Below are 18,489 nucleotides of genomic sequence, written 5' to 3' on the forward strand. Positions count from 1 at the left end.
CAAATGAGACTCTACGCAGCAAAGGGGGTGCTCCGTCGAGTCTCATTTGCCGGTGGGCTGCTGTTTCCTTTCCTCAAGTGCACCTCAGAGCCTCCATACATTTCTTCCAGTCACTGGGTTTTATAGCCAAGAACTCCCATGACTTTCAACGGAGAGGGAGGTTTCAGACGTGGCAAGACATTTGGGAGAAGCAATGTTTCAGGTGCAAGTACAGTGTCTCAGGATACAAGTCTTAGGCTCAGGCTGCGTTCTTACACTCAGGAAGACATGATCAGGATGGGAGATAAACAGAGATACATTTTGCGAATTGCTGTCGAAGCTAATCCAGCAGTTCACACACTACTCAGGGCATGCAAGCCCACTTGCTATATGACAACATCTATCTGCTAAAGCTGCCTTGCCTAGGAAAGCAGCAGTCTAAAACACGCTTCTATGTTCCAAAAGGGAAACAGGTCAGAAGTGGGAGCTGTGAAAGAGTGGACAGCTGGGCATTAGGTGGTAAAGTGTTTGAGGTTAGGACATGCGCATTTCTTTTTCTTTGTGATGATTTAGTTTGTTTGGAAACTTTTTCATCATTTACAGAAAGTTTGTTAGTCTTTGAGTTTAATGCTTTAGGGTTTAGAGTCGGTGATTGTTTTTTTGTTTAGTTCCAATATAGCGCTTAGAAAAAGAACAATTGTATAGGTGTACTTATTATTATGGCCACTGAGAAGGGCGGCCCACCTTTCTTCCATGGACATTTGTTTGGTTGAAAGTTGAAAAAACGTTCCAAATTGTTTACGTTGTGGGGAGAGTTCTTGGCATTCCATGACTAGGTGAAAGATGGTTTCAGCGATTTTTTGATCTTTGCAGAACCTACAGTAGTTGTTTCCAGCATCAATCTGTCTTGTTGTAGATAAGTATGATTTTGTGGGAAGAATGTTCAGACGTACTTTTAAGAACGTTGTTCGAATGGTTTGGTCTGGGAAGATTTGCAAGTAGGCTGGTGGTTCGTGGATTTTCCTGTTATCATTTGTACATTGGAGATTCTGTTTGTAAGTATTCTTTTTTTTAATGGTCTTTATCCAGTCATTGTGTAGAAGTTTCATTTTTGCATGTTGTGGGCGGAGCGTGAGAAGTTCTTCTGTAATGTCTTCGATCTCCATTTCATTTCTCATTGAAGATTTCCATTTTTGAATTATTGTGGTATTAAGGTGTTTTTTTTAGCTCGTAGAATTTGGATTGCTGGAGTTTTTTCGTCTGTCAGTATTTTGCGGATGATGTCTAATCTTTTCCATTGTACAAAGGATTCGATTGACTGAGTTGCCATTTCATAGCGTATTCTTGGCATTGGGTATGTTTGTGGAAGTCGGAGGATTTTACGCCAGAAGATTGATTCATATTTCGTCCAGTTGATTTTGCATGCATTCAGCATTGCTTCTGTTCCATATGTTAAGATTGGGATGTACTTCTGTCTGTAATAGGCAATAATGGGCTTGAAAGAAAACTTGCCATATTTTCTGTGAAGTATACAGCCTTGCCTTGATAGAGTTTGAGCTGTTTGGTCAATTTTGTCTACCCATTGATCTTCTGCTTTCGATTGATTTATTGGGATGCCAAGGTATTAAAGGATGTCACATTTTCAATTTTGGAGGCGTTGATCATAAAGCTCGGTTGGTATGGTTTTTTTACGTATGGTTTGGTGAGGGTCATTGTCTTAGTTTTTCCAGTATTAATCGTTAATTCGTTTGTTCCCATTTATTGGCTCAGGGCTGTCAGCGTAGCTTGTAGTCCAGTTGGTGTTTTATCTAGTAAGACGATATCGTCTGCATATGCCATAGCCGGAACTGGAATCGAATTGATTTTTGGAGGGTTGGTTTTATTGGATGTTAGGTGCTCTTCGATGTTAGCAGTGAACAGATTGTAAAGTGTTGCTGCCAGAGGACAACCTTGTTTTAGACCGTTTGTTGTTGATATGGCAGATGTTGTGGCTTCTTGTTTTGATAGTTTTACTTTTATAGTGGTTTTTGAGTACAGTAGAATAATCGGTTCAAGAATGTTCGGTGGACAATTCCATGCTCTAAGTTTCGACCATAGTTTTTCGCGTGAAATTGCATCGAAGGCCATCTTTAGGTCAATGAATGCTGCATATACTTTAGAGTTGGAATTGATAGCTTCATGCTTGATTAATTACAATAGTATCAGATTAAGGTTTGTTCCAACGTTAGCTGTAAAACCTGTTTGCCTAGTCGAGAATTTGTTGTTTTTTGTGGCCCACGTGGTTAGTTGTTTTAGTAGTACTGCTGCAAATAATTTTCCTAGTGGATCGAGGAGGGCAATCGGATGGAAGTTTTGGGGATCTTCTCTTGATCCTTGCTTGTAGATTGGTACAATTATTGCTGATCTCCTTGAGTTTGGTATTCGGTGTAGTGTATTGATCAAAGTTGTGATGTGACACAAGAAGTTCGCCCAGGCAATCGGGTCTTGTTTAATGACAGCATTAGATAGACCGTCAGGGCCTGGTGCTCTAGAGGTGTTAAGCTTTTTGATCAGTTGAATGAAGTCTTCGAATTCCGCATGTACCTTCCATGTTGGTTCTATTGCAGGCAGTGTATTCTGTAGATCTGTTCTACGTGACGCGTAGATGGTGGCAAAGTGAGTTATCCAAGTTTCTTGTGCTACATTGGCTGTGAGTTTATGTTGTTTTTGATGGTTTTCGTTGAGCAAATTCCAGAGCTCTCTTGTATTGTGAGTCTTGTGGAGTTTCAATATGTTTTCTGCGTCAGCTTGTTAAATGGCGCTTTTTTGAGCTTTCATCCAATTGGAGTACTTCTGTTTCAGAGATTTGATCTGGTTAATGTTCTCTGCAGTTGAGGTTTTCTTTAGTTGTCGTATTGTTCGATTTAGGGATTTTTTCCTTTCAGCAATTTCTTGATTATATGAATGATGGTGGTCTTTATGAAGACGGTTTTTAGTGGTTTGTCGGAAAGGAACTAAAATCCATTCATAGTTAAGTTTTGCAGAGTCTGTCAGGTTGACGTCTTGGAATTTTTTCGGTAAAGTGGCTATGATTGGTTGTGGGATCCTAAATCTTGATGTTGTACCATTTAATTCTAGCAGATTTGATATTGCTGGGTCTCTTTGTTGTAAGGAAGGTTGAGAGTGGACAGTGAGTTGATTATGATCACTCCTGTCGGTGGGTACCGTTTGTACTTTTGTGACTGATTGATGTAGGCTTTCAGATAGAAATATGTAATCGATAATTGCTTGGGATGAACCTCTACTCCATGTTGAAGTGTAGGGTGTAGAGGTGCTTGTATGATTCAGAAGTATTTAATTTCGTGTTGTGGTTTATTTTATCCATCTCCTTGCATTTGGAGAGAGTTCTGAGTTGGTTTCAAGACAGCCATTCTTGTTGTATAACTTAATATTCAGGTCGCCACAGATTATTATTTCCAATGTCTGATATTTTGTTGTAGCTTTGTCAATTGAGAGGAACACTCCATCTAGGAAGGCATCCGTTGTTATTGCTGCTGTGTTCCAGTAGAGGTTTACAATTAGGATTATTAAGTCGTTTTTACTTTCTCCTTTTTTGTCAATCTTTGTGGAGGTTAGTGTGATAAGTTGGGTCCAAGGGTTTATGTTCTCAGAGATTGTTACTGTACTGCATCGGTTTATCTTGATTAAAGTGAGTAACCCAGATGCGGGTCTTCCTTGTTTTTGAACGATGGCTGGGTTGAGAAAGGTGATAAAACCATTGCATGCCGGTGGGTCGCTGAGCCAGGTTTCTTGAAGGCATATAATTTGATATTGTTCTAGTTCAGTAGATGGATTTGTAAAAAGGTGTAGGTTCCCTCTAGTGTTCCACGAGCATAGTGACCACGTGAACTCGGGATTAATTGATTGTTATGAGTTGGTCATCATTGAGTCTTCTGTCGATACGATTTCTGCAAAGGTGGTTTCAGGCTCGTAAATTCTTCTGATCGGTTGTACATCTCTGTAGGGATGGCGTGTTCGTGTTGAGTCTTCCATCGATGCGGTGTCTGTAAAGGAGGTGTCAGAGTCGTAGCTTCTTCTACTTGGTTGATCGTTTCTGCGTGACTGGCGTGTTTGTGGCGAGTGACTTAGGCATCTGTCATCGCTAATATAATCAGGTGTTTGCTTTTCCTTGTATGATTTTATTTGCTCATTGATCTTTCTCGGACTCTTTGTGGTCGCTTTATACTTTGGTTTATTGGGGAGCCTTGTGTATGTTGATGGCCAGCATATGAATCCAAGTTTGAGTAGTTGGGCTCGCATTGATAAGATGAGTTCTTGATTCTTAGGATCCGGTATTTCTATGACAATCTTATCCAAGTTTAGGTCATCTTTGAAAGTTATGAGATCGATGTCTTTTGTTGTAAGTTTATTCAGGCGAGGTATTGCACCAAAGAGACGTAGTAAGTTGGTTCTGTTTAGAATTATCGGTTCCAGTCTTTTGGTTTCATTTTCAATGTGAATTTCACATACTTCATTCTGTCGTAATGGATTGACAAATATCGGGAGGATCCGACTCTGTTCAATGGAATCTTCTGGTGTTCTTGTTAGCGAGGCCGATGAGACTAAATCATAGGATTCGTCTCTTGTTTCGTCTGTTGGGTCGTTTTCCATCGATATAGCTGAGATTTCTTCTAAAGAGAGTTCTGTAGTTTTATCTTGATTTTTTATTTGTCTGATGATCATAAGATGAGGAATATTCATCAATTATTATGATGCCCGCCTGGTTTATTGATTGTAAGGTATGTTGATTGTTTTCTGATGCTTGTTCTTCGTGGGTGGTTAGGTTAAGCAGTTCCTCCTCAATCGGTAATTGTGGTGAGATCATTTGTGGTATTTGAAGATGTGTCTGCGTTAGGGGGTCTTGGTCTCTCTGTGTACTGGTGGATGGTGGTATTGTACGGGTTGTGGTTTTGGTCTTTGATGATTGAGGAGGTTGAGTGTTCTGATTTACATTTCTTAGAAAGGCTCGCGAACCCGTTTGTCGTTTTTTGATATTTTTTTGTTGTGTGGGTTTTGTATCATTTGTTGTTTTTTCTTTTGTGAAAATCTGGAAGGGTTCGGTTGGTTTCTCTGATAGAATGTTTGAGTTGATTGTCTCTTGCTTTTGGGTGGTGATGTTTTGTCCCGATTCTTTCCTTATCCGCTGTGTACCACTCAAGATTGTCTCCGTTGGATGTTGTGGTAGATTTGGAGGAGGAGGGCTCGAGGTTCGTTGGTCATTTGGTCTGTTCAATTGTTGCTGATGGTGTTCTTTGAGCATCTGTACTAGTTCTGCTGTAAGTTTTGTTTTCTCTTGGCGGTCGCCCCTTGCCATTTCTGCTAGTCTTTGTTGCCATCGATGTGTTTCCTCCGATTCAATTGTCAAACGGGATTCAACTGTCGAGACAAAATGTTCCATATGGATCTGTTTCGAGTGAATTAGCGCTAGGAGAGTTGCTTGATCCTTCATGGTGTCTTTTATAGCTTCGTGTAATTTCAGGAAAGGAATCATTGATTGAGAAAGTGTTGCAATGAGCATATTTTGTAAGTCTAACATTGTTGTAGGAATCCTTTGATTTGCGTTTTCTTCAGAGTGATCATGATTGTGCGTTGTATTTGCGTTTTTTTGTTGAAGATTGCCTGGTTTTGGGTTCTTAGTTGTGGGCTCTGGGGTGTAATAGGATTCGTCTGAGTCGTAGTTGAAACATGTTGAGGCCTTTTTCCCTTCATCAAGATCAGATTGCGGTTCTCTTTTCACCGGTTTGTTTTGAGTGTCATGGAGAAAGCACGGTGTTGATGTTAGTTGAATTTGATTTGCTTCTGTTATATTTCCGAATATTTCTTTTCTTTTTTCTATGGTTGTCATTAGTGACTCAATTTCAGTAATGTCCATTGATAATCTTGCTACTTTAGTTCTTGATTTAAAGGTTGTATGATCCGCTGAAAGTGTGGATTTGACGGAGTTGTGGGTCTGAAGCCACGCGAGTCGTGCAAGTCTTGCTTTTTCTTTTTTCGTATGTTGAGATGTTGTTGGTACTGATGATCGGGTGTTTGAATCTTGTCCCAATTGGTGATGTGGGGTATCTTTGTCACCGTTGTGATTAGGTTTGTCTTTTGCTTTTTGTTTACTGATAGATTCATGTGGCATGACACTGGTTTCAGGAGCTTGTTCAGTTAGTGCGCTTGCATGAATCTGTTCACCTGTCGGTTTTATAGACTCTTTATTGTTGATCATGGAATTTGGCAGTTCATCTTATGTCGAGTTACTAAGGAGATTATGATTTGTATATCGCTCTTGTCTGTTAGGGTCGCCAGAAGGGTCGTCTTCTTGACTTCTTGAGTTACTGAGGAGATTATGATTTGTATATCGCTCTTTTCTGTTAGGGTCGCCAGAAGGGTCGTCTTCTTGACATTCAAGTTGAGGTCGCGAGGTGCACAAGGGTGCCGCGGGTACAGTGTCTTGTTGGGTTTCAAAGCATGAATTGTGGACTTGTGCTTTGATTTCTAGAGGTAGCAGCTCAGGTGAGTTGAGTTGGTGATTAGCTGCTGTAATTTGTGTCAGGAGTGCTAGTCGGAGAGTTTCCTGAGTGGAGTTGTCATTTTCTGGCTTGTGTTCTATGATGGACTGAGATTCTTGTTTGGATTGAAGGTCCAGTGCCAAAGCTTTTTGGTTTCCTTTATGGATTGATGCTTTCTTAAAGGATTGCTCCATTGTTAGCTGTGATAAGTCTTGCTCCATGGTACTAGCAGTCGCTAGTTTAGTTGTTTGTCTTGTCTTTGGACGTTGAATGGAGTGTTGTTTAGTGGTACGGATTGTTGACATCGTTATTGAGTCACTGTGTGTTCGCCTAGGATCCAAGGAGCTTGTCCTTTCGGTTTCCTATGCGTTTTTACAGGTAAGGTTTTATTTCTGTAGAGTTTGGGTTCTGGTAGGCGAGCCCTTTCAGTCCTCTGATTACTGGTGTGGTCAGAGTGCTTTGGGCTCCAAGAATGAGTTCCTTTTGGTCTCCGAGCAGTAGTTTAGAGTAGAGTTCAGATGGTGTTATGTTCAGGATCCAAGGGTCGAACCCTTTCAGTCTCCTGTTCAGTGAAGAGAGCCAAGGATATGTTCCTTTCGGTCTTCTGCAGTAGTTGAAAGTACGGTTAAAATGTTGTACTATTCAGGATCCAAGGGACGGACCCTTTCGGTCTCCTGTTCAGTGAGAAGAGCCAAGGATGTGTTCCTTTCGGTCTCCTGTAGTAGTTGAAAATATGGTTTAGATGTTGTACTGTTCAGGATCCAAGGGACGAACCCTTTCGGTCTCCTGGTCAGCGAGATGGGCCTACTATTCAGGATCCAAGGGAAGAACTCTTTCGGTCTCCTGGTCAGCGAGAGGGGTCAAGGATGTTTTCCTTCCGGTCTCCTGCAGTGGTTGAAAATGCGATTTAACTGTTGTAGTATTCAGGATCCAAGGGGCGGGCCCTTTCGGTCTCTTGATCAGTGATAGTATCAAATTAATGAGCTCTATTCCAGTGTCCCATTTAGTCCATCATCGGGATTTAATGTTCTCAGTTTGTTACAATGGTTAAAATTAAGCTGACGTTCGGTATCTAGCTCGGGAGTTCTTTTGCTCTCTTTATTGTTGAAGAAAATGAGGATCTTCTTTTTGTGTTGGCGTGTGGATCTGAGTTTTCTCTGTTTACAGTCAACAGGATGAGACCTTTGGGTAGGTATCAGGGAGGAGAGGGTTGTTGGATGTTCAGGGTTTTGGATCAGGACTGTTATGTCCTTGGTGGGAGCGTTTTTCAGACTTGAGGCCGCAATAGAGGGGTGGTCCAATGAGTTCCTTAGAGCAGAGAGTCTTTTGTTATTTCTTTCCTTTTATTCCATAGAAAAAGAAGTTTTTATTTTTATTTTGATTTTTTATTTTTTTCCTTTTTTTAATTAAAAGAAGTTTAGCTTAAAATGTTTTTATGTCGATGTTGGCTGGAATTGTAGGTGGAAAGTCAGGTTCTGGTCCGTGGCAGTGAGGGGGGAGCGTGGGCTGATTGTCTGCTAGGGGCAGACACGTAGAAGCACGTAGAGGCAGTTGGGCTGGGGGCGTTGATGACCGCCGATGAACGCCGAGCTGAAGCGCTAAGTCGACGCAGTGCTGGCGCGGGTTCGCTGTTTTCTTTGGAGCTTCACCAACATGGAGTCAGACGCGGGGAGTAGCCGTGAAGCTGCGGGCGCCAGGAGTCCCCACGCTGGAGCGCTGAACTGGAGCAGCGCGGGCAGATGCGGAAAGGGATCAGATGAACTGTCGAGAGGATGCGACAGAGCAGCAATGCTGCGGGCGCCAGAAGCGAGGAAGCTGAAGCGCTGTGCCGCGCCGGAGCCGCGCAGACAGAAGAGTCCAGACCCGCAGGCAAACAAACGCGGAAGGACCGCGGGGCCGCAGGCGCCAAGAACCAGCAGGCCGGAATGCCGGGTCAGTGGAGCGCAGACAGAGGGGGGATGGAGTCCAGAGAGCCGAAAGCAATGTAGAAAATCCGCGAAGATCACAAGTAGTGAAGAGGGTGAGTGTGGGGGTCCGTGCCAATGTTAGATGAGAACGTAACTTCTGAAGGGGTGAAGAGAGATCAGAGAGGAGGGAGGGGAGAGAGAGGGGGCTTTGTGGGTTTTCTCGGAGTCCAGAAGGGGGAGTTACCCCCGAGGGGGGGGGGAGTGTCTTTCACCCAGGATTGGTGAAGAGTTGCAGCCAACAATGCAATACAATCAGCTAGTGATGAGAAGCAGTCAATCTGGAGTCCAACGAGCCGGGAGGGAGGTATTGGGGGGCGCCGCTGAGCCTGCAGAGCCTAAAGACCAAAAGACTCTGCAGCAGATTCCGCAGCCTCTCCGCGGCTTTCTGGGTATTTTAAAGGCACCGGTTGAAACAAAAAGAGGACAGGAAGCAGGTCCTCACAGGTACAGGAGCAAAAACTGTAGAGTCTTCTCACAACCGCAACCAAAAGACTCTGCAGCAGACTCTGCGGCCGCTCCGCGGCTTTCTGGGTATTTTAAAGGCACCAGTTGAAACAAAAAGAGGACAGGAAGCAGGTCCTCACAGATACAGGAGCAAAAACTGTAGAGTCTTCTCACAACCGCAACCAAAAGACTCTGCAACAGACTCCGCGCATTAGAACATAGGGCTCACACAGCAATGGCAATAAGGCACAGTTAGCATTGGGTGAGCATTACTATAATGAGGCACAGTGTTAAAAAGGGTTGTTAAAAATGTTCTAATTCCCAGTTTTCCCCCCACAATTCCCTCCTATGAGACCTTCACTCCATTCTCATCCATTACACCTTTGGGGGAGGAAACATCACATTTTGGCAGATCGTAACACTTTACTTCTTCAGCAGTATGACAGTAAGCATGAGTACGATTTGGCCGATGGATGCACCCCGGGGGTCCTAGAATACTCAATACTCAGGAAACGAAGGACCATGTGGACTCAGGGCTGATGTGCAGCTGATGCACAGTGCTACGGATGTGAAAGACAATGGTCCTCATTACAAGTATGGAGGTAGCCATGCCGCTTTTAGCGACATGGCTACCCCCATACCAGGTACCGGGTCTGGGTCCGGGTTCCAGGAATGAGGACTTACCGGGCCTTTCCGACCTTGGAGGGTCTGGTAATTCCCTTTCCTGGGACCCGGACCCGGTAGATCCCCATTCCCATTGAGCCCCCATAGGATTCAATGGGAAGGGGGAGGATGCTAACAATGGGCCTGTTAATGATGGGCCCGTTGTTAGCATCCTGGTCTGCTAGCGGGTCCCGCTAAGGACGTCTGGTTTTACCAGACGTCCTTAGCCGGACCCGCAAGCAGACCTTGTAATGAGGCAGTAGAGGGTTAACAGCACCGGCAGCTCTACCGGCACCATTAACCCTCTACCGCCTTCCTCGTAATGAGGCCCAATGTCTGAGATGTCGCTGGCATAACTGGTTAAGAACTTACAGCATTTGCTCTTCACGATTGCACAAACTCCTCCTTGTGAGGCTCAGATGGTGTCCACGGCCATACGGTTCTGGAGTTCCATGGTCTGGATGGCCGTCTGCTCCCAGGACAATAGGGTCAGGGAGGATGCAGTGCAATTTGCAATATCCTCAATCAGGCGTGATAATGAAGTTAGGGGGTCCCGGCTTACCTTTACTCCCAGGGCTGGTATGAGGTAAACCATTCTGTCTATGAACCCATCCCAGGCTGTTCTTCTTTTTGGGCGAGTCAATGCTGGGAAGGTGAGGGTATGCCGAATGACAGACAAGACAAATCCCATGTAAAAACTTCCTCTTTAATTAATGGTCAACCAGTGGTAAGCTTTCAACGGAAGATAGCACAGGGGCAACGTGCTGGTCTTGGAAGCAAGACCACGCAGATCAACAGAGGTTTGAATCCCGGACCTGCGCTTAGAAACCAAACTCCGGTATTAAGCATGTTATTTAGAAAAACAATTAAATAAATAAATAAAATGTGTCGCCACATATGATACAGTTCCTGGAATAAGTGGCATACCAGGATTGGGAGAAGGAGAAATTGGGTTCAAATGCAAAGGTGACATGAATAGTGCACCCCTTTTGGCGCAGCACATAAGGCCAGTAGCCTGAGATGAAAGGTGAAGAGTTGCTGGTCGTCCACGTACCTGGTCAGGGGTGGGGAAATTTGGAGAACCACTAAACCCCATCTGGAAATGTGAATTTCTACAGGGGTTGGGGCCTGGGGAATGGGTGACCAGCTTGATGTCCAGGCAGATAGCTCCTCACTTGAGGGCAATAGGGGCTTAAGGGAACTTGGAGGATAGGTCATGAGGTAGGTGTGCACATACCCAACGATCAGTTACATTTAAGATGGAGGCATACTGCCTGGTGAGGTGGGGGTATGTATTCTCACTGTGAACCGAAGTGTGAGCAGAATGACCATCCGTTTCATGACATGTAGTACTAAAAGCAGCAGTCACAGTTTGACGGTAATAAATCAAGGAGCCAATAATGACAACAATCACTGTCAAATAACCAGACATGGTGTGTCACAGGCCTGAGTCTGTATGTCAAAGCTTCTGGGGGACTCAGGCCTGTTCTGGGATATCAAAGTTTGTGGCTGGGTAATAGTCCAAATAAAGTGGCAAAACTGTGTGCACAGTGCAGTTCACCAAAGTTCCTGTAGTTCTGGGCACTTCTGTGGACAGTTCTGGAATAGGGCAAATGTCACAGTTCCTCAAGGGGGACAATGAGAAATGTTCAAAAAGGATTGAATCTGGACCGGTGCCTGGGCAAAAGTTCACAGTTCAGTGTTCTTGGCTGTGCAAGTTCAAGTCCTGCCAGAGTTAAAGCTAAAAATATCCAAGATACCGTAGCCACATGTTCATAGTGGTCATCAGGACAAAGAAAATACCCAAGAGGTGGTAACGGGTCCAAAACCTGCTGGCACAGGCATCTCTGTGGTAGCAGCTTCCAATTCATGCGAGTGCACTACCTCATCAGGAGGATTCATCATTGATGAATGGTCATATCCAGAGGCGAGTAAATAGATGTTCTGGTGCTTCTCCCTGGGTTACTGACCCTGGGAGGGGGCTCACTGTGGGAGCAAAGGGTGTACCTCGTCAGGCCCGAGTTGTGAGATCCAGGGGAGTCTGGCACTGGAGGTGGTAGGCAAGGAGTGGGGCCTGGATGGGGGTCTTCCATTCAGGTGCTTCGACTGCCTGCTGCAGGAGCTTGAGCAGCAGATCCCTCATAAAGTGCATCAGGGCAAATAGGTCGCAGAGCTGGGGGTCTTGGTTCAGCACCATGGGATATTGGTTTACCCATGGCGGTTGTCTCTGTCTCCAGCATCTCTCGAGGAAGGCCTGCATCACTGGGTTGGGCTGGCAGTGGTAGGTTGGAGGCGGAACCACTGGTGGAGGCGTTGGCAGTCGAGGCAGAGTTGGATGTGGCCACAGAAGATTGGGGGAGGGGAGGCAGAGTTCTCATCTGGTGCAGGAACTCTGTGGCAGTGGCCAGCATGGGCCCGCGTCAGCACCCCATCACCAAGGCTTCAGAGGATGGCAGGGCTCAGTCGGTGGTTACAGCAGGGCAGCTTTGCCCTGGGCATTAAGAGAACAAACAGATTTGAGCAAGGTTTGACAATACTTGAGTATAGTGTCATCCTCTAGGTGCTGATTAAGGAAGCGTGCAGCTGCTCGGCGTGCAGTTCCTACTCGCATGGGAAGCCCTGTAAGGATATCATTGGCAGACAGGCCATGCTTGCGCTGGGAGTTATTGCGCATGATGCATAGCTCTGTTTCTTGACACACCTTGGACAGCTTCAATTTTAGATCGCCATTTTGATGTTCTACAAAACTGCTCGACTGGTGTTGGTAAGCACAGTGAAACTTCTGGGAGATACTTACTGCTTTATACGCTTCCTTAATGATTTCACCAGTAAAATGGGTAACTCGATCGCTATCCGTAACAAGGGGAAACCCAAATCATGGTATGAATTCAGCAAGCAATTTCTTTGCAACAATTACTGCATCTGCCCTCCCACACGGGAAGGCTTGCACCCAACTGGAAAATGGATCCACAATGACAAGACAGTAGGCGCCATCATACATTTGGGGTGCTGCATGAAATCAGTCTGCACGTTTAAGAAGGGACTCTCTGGTACTGGATGTGCAGACAGCTTGGGAATGCAACACAAACAAGAGTATCATTAGGAGCTAGGAGCCTGTTTAAAGCTGCCAAATGAGCTTCATTTCCCTGGACAATGAAAGATTAAGAAGGGTCATGTCCTTTGCACTTAACAGGACAGATGGGAGCAATATCGAATGCAATAGGTCTGACACATATTTTATGTTCAATATAGGGCTACCAGTAGTTGTCAGTAACCTCGCTGCTTCCATAGTACACCGGAATCATGCACGATACCATGAGTGTATCGAGAGTCTGTCTAAACCATGGCTGATTTACCCTGAGACAGGATACATGCTTGAGTGAGGGCAACAAGTTCTGCGACCTGGGGAGATTTGGCCATTGACAATTGATATACTTCAAGGATGTCATGTGAGCAAGCTACAACCATCAAATAATAATAATACAGTCCTAGTGGAGTCTAATCAAATAAAAAGGGCCTATACTAAAAATCCTAATGCCAATCCTCAGCGCTAAGCTAGAAAATAGTGAGGGATAATGTTCATAAAAAAAAGTAGTGTTCACAAAATGATAAGTCAGGATGTTTAGGCCATTGGCTTCCTTTCCCCACATTTTTAGTACGTGACAAGGCAGGTCACTCAGGCACAGCACACTCTTCGGGATGAGGTCACAGTTCCTTTTACCAACATCAGGGCCTTCTGTACCCAAGTCTCTTTTGTTCAAAGCCTCTTTCTTCAAAGGGCCTGATGTACCAGAAACAACAAAGAAAAGTTCCTTTCAAAATATTCAAGTCAGGCAGTTTACTCTTCGCCCCGGATAACCCACAACTAGGCTAAGATCCTTGTTTTCACAACTAGCCTCCCTCAATCGGGTTCAGACCAACTGTAATTTGCAGACATCCCTCAGTCAGGTTCACATTTGCCCCAACAATATCTTCACGGGAGAATTTTACCCCGTATGCCCCTCTTACGGGCTCAGATCCCCTTTTCAACAATTAGTCCCCCTGTTCCGGGCTCAGACCAATTTCATTTTGTAGGAATCCCTCAGTTAGGTTCACATTTGCCACAACAATATCTTTGTGGGTGAGCTTTACTGTTATCCCGGACACCCCTCTTCTGGGCTCAGATCCCCTTTAAAACAATCAGTCCCCCTCTTCCAGGCTCAGACCAATGCCAGTTCGTAGGCAATCAAAGGCTTTGGAATCCGAACTTAACCCACTGCAGGGCCACTTCGATTTCACCATTCAATATTTACACGCTGTGGGGGGGTACCAAACAGAGACCTTCGAGTGAGCACCCACATGGCACCGGGCCACTCTGTATCTAATACCTAACTTGCTTTCATAAAGTTAAATCACACACAATTTCTTTGTTCCTACAAAGTTGCTGCTTGCAACCTTGAGCATAACACAGTCCGGTATGCTATCTGTTTCTCCCGACACACCGGCTGTACTGAGCTCATTGGCATTCCTTTGCTGCCAGATTCAAGGACAGTACAACACTGGCTATCAATGCAGGAGGGCCCTGTGTACCTTTGACACATGCTACACCGTTCATCAGCTGTCATTCCTGGTCTTATGTTTCTCTTCCTTGAGGCTGCTTGAAAGTCGTGATCCTTTCTTGAAAAGGGCATGGGTAACTCCCCCCTTGTCGTCCTTTCTGGTCCCGCCGCCCTTCTCCTCGATTTAAACTGCCTTCCTGGAATAGCTGCTTCCTCATGCGTTTGGCCTTGCTCAGAGTGTGCTTTCATGCTCCGCTTTTTATCCGTGTGATGGAAGTCAGGTGTGTGTAGTTATCAGTAATTGCCTGGCTCTGCCTGACCCTTGTCTTGGGATATGACAGGTATATGGCTCTGGTGTTAGTCCATTGTCGCCCACGGTGAACTGTTCATGAGAAAGTGAGTGTTTGTGTCGGAAAAGTGGGGGGTTGAGTTTGTTAGATATCCTACCTGTTAGGATGGGGAAAATGTGTCATAAGGAAGAGGATACCGCATCTCACCCTTCAGTGTCCCCCTTCCACTCCCCCAAGGACCCATCATCCAGGTGATCCAGCCGCACTGGTCCACCCCCAGGAACTGGATCCAATAGCCACCTGGATGGCAAATCTCCAGGGACTACCGGGTGAGCCACCTTCGGGTTTCTCACACCTTGTACCAAAGACTCAATTTCTCTACCAACAGGGCAGCAGTGGTGACAGCTTACAAACAGGGTGGGAGTCCCATAGCTACTGGATCTAATGCTACGCTGTGGCATGATATAGGCCAGTGCTTATCACTGTGTAAATGAGTCAACACACCTTGGGAAAACCCATTGTGTTCATCACAAAACAGTACAAAGGGCTTACTGTAATCCAGCAGACCTAAAGCCGGAGCCATTGAGAGTGCTTGTTTAATGGTGACAAAGGCATCATCTGCTTCCTGGGACCATGGCAGGGGCTCGGGATCAAATCACTTGTGACCTTCTGAAGGGGCTTAATTATGGATACAGACCTTGGGACCCATTGCCTACAGTAACTTATCATCCAGAGGAACCCCCTCATCTGCTTCTTGGTCTGGGGTTTAGGGAATTTCTGGATCTCTGAAATCTGATCATGGGTCAGATGTCTTTCCCCAGCAGCACTCTCATGGCCCAGGTATCGCACATGGGGCTGACACATCTGTAATTTGTTTTTAGATGTCTTGTGAACCTTTTCAGCGAGCGCTTTCAGCCGAATAAGTGAGTGTTCCTCACCTGCTTCCAAGGAGGGGGATACCAGGAGCAGATAATCTACATACTGTACCAGCGTCGACCCGCCTGGAAACTTAACCAAATCAAATCTTTCGTTAAAATTTGGGAGAACAGGATACAGCTTTCTCCCCCATTGGAAGTCTAGTGAATGTTTATTGAGTGGATTTATGGGTAAATGCAATCAGGTACTGACCGTCAGGCGGGATGGGTATAGAGAAAAATGCTGAACACAAATCTACAACGTGAAGTACTTGGCTGAATATGGAATATATGACATAATGGCAGCTGGATTGGGTACAACTGGAGATGCAGGCAACACAGCAGCATTAACTGCATGCAAATCCTGAAATTAATGATACTCCTCTTTATCTGCCTTCTAAGTGGGCAAAATAGGATTGTTGCAGGGCCTAGGGATTGGTACAATAATACCCTGTTGGAGAAGAGATTTTATTACAGCGCAAATTCCTTCTTCAGCCTGTCGGGAAATAGCATACTGAGGTACACATGGCAGAGGTTTGCAGGATTTAGAGTAATTCTGACTGGCTCAGCATTAACCATACAATCAGTGTCATTTGCATTGGTTGACCATAATTTGACTGCGACCCGGTCCAACAGTTCCAGCCATAGACAAGGAGTGTTGGTCTGGTCTCTAGGGTTTGAATGGGTAATTTCGTGTCATACTGCTAGCACCTCGTGCTCTCTGTGACCACGAATATCAAGCTATATACCATCAGGGGAACAGTAGATAGAGCAGCTCAGCTTACACAATAAATCTAATCCAAACAAATTCACGGGCAAACAAAGACTCAGCAAGAATGCATGTTGGTCAGAAATTGGCCTATTGCGACCATAAGCGAAGTGGGCACAGGATGAGGTATTGGCGTATCCCCTATACCTACAGCATTTACAACCTCATCAGAATGCATCGTTTGTGGCAACTCAGAGGGTTTTAATGTGGAGTGTGATGTGCCATGGTCAACCAAACATGAAATATTTTGACCAGAAACAATACAACCAACATAAGGGGTAGTTGGATCAATCGATATAAGTGGTGCCACAAGCTTAAAGACCCTTGGCAATCGTAACCATGGGTCTGAAATGGTGGCGTGGTGGCAAGGACCTTGTAATTCCACTTGGTGCAGTAGGCTGTCCACATCGACCGTCATACGGAGGCAGTTGGGGACTCTTGGCCTTCCAGTGTCCAACCTCCTTGCAATAGTTCCATTGGTCAGTATATGTATTTGTGTAATACCTCTCAGCAATTTGACCTTGCTCAAATGACTGGGGTGCTCCTCTCCCTCTTCCCTATCCACATCCTCACCCACCTGACACAGGGTGAAACCCTCCTCTTCCCTGAGGAGGATGTCAACTCTATATCTGCAACACCATATGTTTGACTTCAAAAGTTTCCTTTTGTCTCTCAACCTTTTAAATGAAGTGCTGTTCAGCTAATAAAACTTCAACCAAACCCTTTCCTTCCCATCCTATCAGTAATTCCTTCAGATACCTTAGGTTGTAAACCCATAACAAACTGAGCCACCACAGCTTGAGGCGCTTTAAGCACTGCATCAACAATCCCAGAATATTGTTCAAAGCATTGTTTCAAACTCCTGAGATATTCTACTAGATGTTCTCCCTTTGTTTGCTTAAATGCCTTTATCTTAGACCAATCCATCTTTCAAGGACACATTTTGATAATACTTTGCACCAGTCTACGAGTACACATTTTCAAACCCCAAGCAGTACCAGTTTCTTCAACTGGCCAATTGGCGCACACTTTAAGCAAGGTAAATGTATCTGTGGGCAGCAATGCTCGCAAGAACGGATTAAAATCAACACAAGTTGGGTGATGGCAATCTATGATGACCTGGAGCTCCTCCTGGAATTTAAAGAGATCTTCTTGTATCTTTGGAAATCTCTGAACAATATTAAACAATTCAGTAGCTCTCCATAGGGCATGTATAGCAATCAAGGTTTTGACTTTGCCTGGGAGATGTCTAAGCGGAAATGCACGAGTTCTGGTACTGGCTGCCAAATTCAGGAATCCTTCATTCATGCCTGAGGACGGTGAAAAAGGTTTAGAGATCCGAGCTCACATTTCAGGAGTAAATCGGCCAGCCATAGGGTGTTTTGGAGTAGACTGATGATAAGTTGGTGGTTGGGTAGAGTCTGAGCAAGCCGGTCGTTGATCGGGTATAACATTTAAAATAGTGGGGTTATAAGTGTCCAAAATACCTTCAGGACTTTCCTTTAACGGGGCTCCCATTGGATTAAAGGATATAATTGTTTGTACCCAGTTTTGCCCGGATCTTGGATTCAGTCTGTCTGTTAGTAGTTGTGGTGTACCAGTCTAGATAATTGGCCCAGTGGTGTTGGTATACACGTGCTACTCTAACACCTTATGTAAATTCATTATCCTGTCTAAGTCAACTATGCCTTCCGGAGGAAAGTGTCTAGGTGACTCACTTTGTGTATATTCCTGCCATTTATCCAGGTACGTACATGCTTTGGGCGAATAGTGAGCAAACATGAAGTGTGCTGGACTTCGTTTAGGAGGAAATGGCACTTTTCTAGACTTCCCTGAACCCATTCTCTTGTGGATAAGACATGGTATGACTTAATACAGATCCAGGTCTGTTCCTGACTCCGTCTACGTCAGGATGCTATCGAGTCCCGTGACTGGCTGAGTGGGTACGGCTCATTAGCTGACCGCTCTGCCATTTCTGAAAGGACAAGTATCAACAGGCAACCCTGTTCCTCCCCCATTACAGAAATATCAGAAACACCCACAGGTATTGGTCAGATTCATATGACTGCTGGCTCACAACCTATAACCCCCATTACACTATCTACAATACAGAGCAGTATTTCAGCTTTTTCAGAGAGATGGGTAGGTAAGGGTCAAAGACAAGACACAAACGGTAGAAACAAAGCCTGTTATAGCTCCTGCACTAGGGTAGAAGGGAGTGTGAAATATAAAGCAGAGTCACAACTAAGTTGAACATTTAGGGTTTCAAGTATCAAGGTATGGGTTGAGACGAGACAATCATGGGGCTCTCATCCATAAGATTTTCTTCACAATCATACAGAACACATTCTTCCTAATCCCCATCGATACTACACTACTCTTACAGGCA

At 44.9% G+C, this 18,489-nt stretch overlaps 1 protein-coding gene across 1 annotated transcript in view; it reads left to right on the forward strand.

Annotated features, from left to right (window-relative positions):
- The window catches only part of TTLL10 (tubulin tyrosine ligase like 10), a 1,071,284-nt gene that overhangs the window by 62,301 nt on the left and 990,494 nt on the right, over positions 1-18,489 (forward strand). The window lies entirely within an intron of this gene.

The sequence above is a fragment of the Ambystoma mexicanum genome, chromosome 8 (genome assembly GCF_040938575.1).
Source record: "Ambystoma mexicanum isolate Mex_15411 chromosome 8, UKY_AmexF1_1, whole genome shotgun sequence".
In the NCBI taxonomy this organism is placed as follows: Eukaryota; Metazoa; Chordata; class Amphibia; order Caudata; family Ambystomatidae; genus Ambystoma; species Ambystoma mexicanum.